Genomic DNA, 4795 nt, shown 5'->3' with positions numbered 1-4795 from the left:
AAAATAAATATTTATAAATATTTATCTAATAACTTACTAATATTGTATGCTGTCTGGGTTAATACTTTTAATCTTAACAGTACTTTGCGTAAGTATTTCATCACTTAGCAAAGTATTATATATTAGTATTTAAATATTGACAATGTTCTGCGTATTTTATCACTGGACGAAGTATTACATATCAATATTTAAGTATTGAATTCAATTATAAGGTAGGATTTGTAACATTAAATATTGAAATACTTGAGTACTAAAAGCTGTATTTGAATCACAGAATATTACTAAATACTGTACTTTTAATACTGAAAATAAGTAATTAATCAATGATTCTTAGTATGATATTTCTATAAGGGAACTTTGCTTGTATGTGACTCTCCTTACCTCGACGTTGAATTCGTGGATTTGCGGGAGTGAAGCCACACATTTCACGCACGCAATTATAGCGCCGTGATTTTTGGCGTCAAGAGGAGCCAACGTCTTTTCCAAATTAGGAAATGAACTCATAGTAAGAATGCAGACGAGATATCTTGGGTTTTAGTCAAGTTTCTTTACTTCCTTAATTAACAACAAACGTTAACAAAATCAACGTTTGTGCTTTCAAAGCACGAGTTAAGCACGCGGAATATAATTCCTGAGAGTGAAAAAAGTGTAACGTGGAATTGAGAAATAGAGAACGTGCGATACTTCGACAGAAAAACTATTACTTGAAAATTATTCGTTGTAACTGTTGTTTGAAAATTATTCGCAGTCTGCCTGGTCTTAGAGTTTGCGAGCTATTTAACTGTTTAACGGCCGACGGTGGCGAGACGGTATTGGTCGCTTTCGAATTTGAGTATCACCGTTGCTAAAATCGGTTGCTAAAACGTATGTTTACATAATCGTGGTTCTTATGTGCCGAATCAACGCACGTCAGGTTCGGCAAGCGCGTCGGCCGAGGAGCGAATCGAGCCGAGATCACGCAGTTGCCACGTGATTGATCGGATCGATCGCAACGACTTAAGGCCACTAAATATTTTGGAAGAATCTCACAGCTCGCTATTGAAAGCTTCGAGAGTCCTCCAGAAAATTACCGAACGCGATGTCAATAATAAACGCATTGTCCCTTTCTTTCTCTCTCTTCTTTTTTCGATCCTAAACATGCCGCCCGCCTTGAAACAACGTTTCAAACGCATTGACAAAATAAATAAATAATTTGGACGGACGGCGTGAATTACTTTACTATTGTTAAACCGAGTGTCCATTGCATTGAGCTGAAACGAAACGAGATTATCCTAGTTGAAGTAATGATAAGCGCAATTGAACGACATGATAAAGAAAAAAAAGGGAACATAAATGAATAAAACAAAATAAAGAAAAGAACGGAAACGCACGCAATGATAAGACGAGTCGCATCTTAGTTACATTTAGTCTGTTCGCAATCGACTGGAAGTAGACAAAGTTTCACGATGTGTCGGCGATACTCCGAATTAGAGGTTCGGACAGTTACTACGCGTGTAAGATTATTCGCCCCGGGGTGGCACTGAGTCACCAGACCGAGCTCCCACTTACAGGGAGGTAACGCAGAATTGCGAAGAAGAACGAGTCATCCGACTTTGATATTTACTTGTTCGACACGCCACTTGCTTCGCTGCTGCAATGTATTCACATAGTCGGTATACCATTTTTTCCAAAAAATCTCAGTCATCCGACGAACCATTTGCCATCGAGAAAGCCGATTCTCGTTGAGACTGAGGACGGATGGCTCTGGAGTTGTAGTGATCGCGGACCCGATAAGTAAGTGACCCAGGGTCAGAACATTGTAATCGTCGATCGAGTCAGAAAGCGGAGCGATCGGACGCGAATTCAGGGGCGCGACAAAATAGAATAGTGAGCTCTTCGAACGTGAGAGTGTGCTTTCCCACGACTCTCCGTAGGTGGTATTTTATGCTTCGGACTCCAGCCTCCCACATGCCTCCGAAATGAGGCGTACAAAGAGGGAGGAAGTGCCAGGAGATTTTATCGCTCGCGGTTTTATTTTAAAAATTTGAGTCTCGGACAGCCGAATGATAAACGACGTTGAGTTCCCGGTCTGCTCCGACGAATGTCGTGCCATTATCGGAATACATAGAATCAGGAAGACCTCGACGGGCGCAAAATCGAGAGAACGCGTTTAAGAAAGCGATGGAATAATCCGTGACCAATTCAAGGTGAATCGCACGGATGGCGAGACAAATAAATAAGGCGATGTATGCCTTACGAGTTTTAATTCCCAGCGGAGGCGCGAACAATGGTCCCGCGTAATCTAAACCGCAAAAAAGACTCGTGAAGGAGCGGTAACGCGGTAGGCGGGAAGATCTCCTATTAATTGCGAAGGAATCGCCGCTCGTTCCCGCGTATAGACAACGCACCGGTGAATTATCGCTCGGATCAAACTGCGCGTCCGTAAGATCCAAAAATCATGTCGCAAAGTGCTCAATGTGAGCTGAATCCCGGCGTGTAAGGCACGCGTATGAGCCTGCTCGATGATGAGATTAACTAAAGGATGCCGCGCGAGTATTATCGGTTGTCGACGCGACGGAAAAAACGGAGAGTTACGCAAACGTCTTCCGACGCGAAGAATCCTGTCGCGGTCTAGAAATGGGCGCAACGAGTAGAGGAAACTTTTGGACGAGACATTTTCAATATTGGGATTTTGTGCATCTTTCATTCTCAAACCGGAAGACAGATCTATCTTAGGAAGGTAGGAATACGTATCGTAGTGAATGGAGGCACCTAAAGGTCTATCGTCTCGGTAGAGCAGTTTAAGATATGGGCTCACATCTCTATAACATTTCACCATAGAAGGTTCTGGAGCCTTAGATAATAGATTTGTTCGTTTTACTTGCATTCGTTGCACTTATATTTTAGTAAGTTCCTAGTGGGTTTAAAAAGTGTAATAACCGATTTAGTTAATTGTTTCGTTTAACTCGAATGATGAAGTGCAGAGAAAAGTAAAATGGAGGATCTAGCAGGTATGCATTAATTAATATTATTTATTTATTTATAACTCTGCTACTTTTATCAAATATTTATTTAATATTTAAGATGAAGCAGTATTACCTATAATGGCTATACCGCATTTCTATGCAGTTCAACATCATAGAGGTAAGGAAAATATATATTTCTTTTATATATATATGTTTATTTTGTGATATTATAAATGCTAATGAGATATTAAATTTTAATACTTTAATTTCAGATGAAGTACTACGTTTATTGCAAGATGCTGTTGATGGTATACGACGTTTAGAGCGTATTAAAACAGAAAATTACGTAGAAAACGTGGTTGGAAATTATATAAACAAAGATTTTGTCATGCACTTTCGCTTGTCCCGAGGTGTTACTTATGAACTTATTGCATATTTCGAAAGATCAGACATTTTTATATCTTTGCAAGGTATTGTATCATTAATATTAAAAATAATTTAATTTAGATAATTATGAAACATTAATAATTTTCGAGCTTTTCTCCCTTTATATATGTGTTTTAAAAATTACAGAACACGCAGGATATAAGTTAATAACACCGAAAAAACATATTTTAAGACTTATGGTTCCTCGGCTATGAGAGTGTAGGATATCGGGATGTCGCTGATCGGTTTGCAGTTACAATAAATACATTGCATGTTATTATTACAAGGATTACAACATTTTTAATGCAAATAGTGCCAGAGATAATAAGATTTCCTACGTTAGAGGAAAAACAAGCGACAATGAGATATTTTCTACAGGAAAAAGGATTTCCTGGAATTATTGGTAAGTTACAATTTATTTGTTACATTAAACGTTTATTATAAACAAAAATTTTATGCAATATTTATTTCCAGGTGCAATGGATGGCACACATATTAGAGTTCACAAACCCGAGCAAGATCCTAATTCATACATAAATAGAAAGCAATATTTTTCCATACACATGCAAGGCATAGTTGATCACAAAATGAAATTTCTAGACGTTTTTATTGGTTTTCCAGGATCAGTTCATGATGCAAGGGTTTTCCGGAACTCTCTTTTATATGAGTCTCTTTAAGAAATTTGCACAGGTTAGAGATCCTATGAATTATCTTTAAATATAAAAATGTCATGCTTCTAGAATCAATAGAATGGTTCTTCCGTAATTAAAATGTACTAAATTAAAATTTTAGGAGGATCTTATTTGCTTGGAGATAGTGCATATCCTTGTTTACAATATTTAATGATTCCATACAGAGATAATGGACATTTAACCCGAGCGCAAAGAAATTTCAATCAACGCTTGAGTTCATGCCGTGTAGTAGTGGAAAATACATTCGGTTGTTTGAAGCAGAGATTCAGGCAACTATATCATTTAAAATTACGAAACATTATGCGCATGGTACAAATTATACATGCTTGTTGTGTTTTACACAATTTAGCAAATGTGAACGATTTAGAACTTTTTGAACCTATACATAATAATGAAGATCCTGATCCAGAAGCTAGAATTATAGATAACACAGGTCTACAAAAAAAAATTTTCAAAAATTTACTCGGACCGGAGTAGGTTTCCGGTATGTATTTTGAGCCCCTGAATCCGAATCCAGGTCCCGTTTTGCTCCATCACCCTAGGTTTTTTCAAAAATGGCGGATTCAATATGGCGCATGTAGCGTATTTTACTGTTTTCCAACGGATTATTTTAAAACTTCTAACATAAAGGTTTTTGGACTCACTGATTACGAAATTAACATTAGAATTCCGAAATTCAAGATGGCGGATGCAATATGGCGGACCATAGTAGTAAATTCTGATTTTTTAAGA

At 37.6% G+C, this 4795-nt stretch overlaps 1 pseudogene; it reads left to right on the top strand.

Moving 5' to 3' along the window:
• Nucleotides 1-2987: 2987 nt before the first annotated feature.
• The window catches only part of LOC116851828, an 11344-nt pseudogene continuing 9536 nt past the window's right edge, over nt 2988-4795 (top strand).

The sequence above is a fragment of the Odontomachus brunneus genome, unplaced genomic scaffold (genome assembly GCF_010583005.1).
Source record: "Odontomachus brunneus isolate Ranch 3 - 2012 unplaced genomic scaffold, Obru_v1 Obru_scaffold_192, whole genome shotgun sequence".
NCBI lineage: Eukaryota > Metazoa > Arthropoda > Insecta > Hymenoptera > Formicidae > Odontomachus > Odontomachus brunneus.
This window is presented reverse-complemented; position numbering and strand designations above follow the sequence as displayed.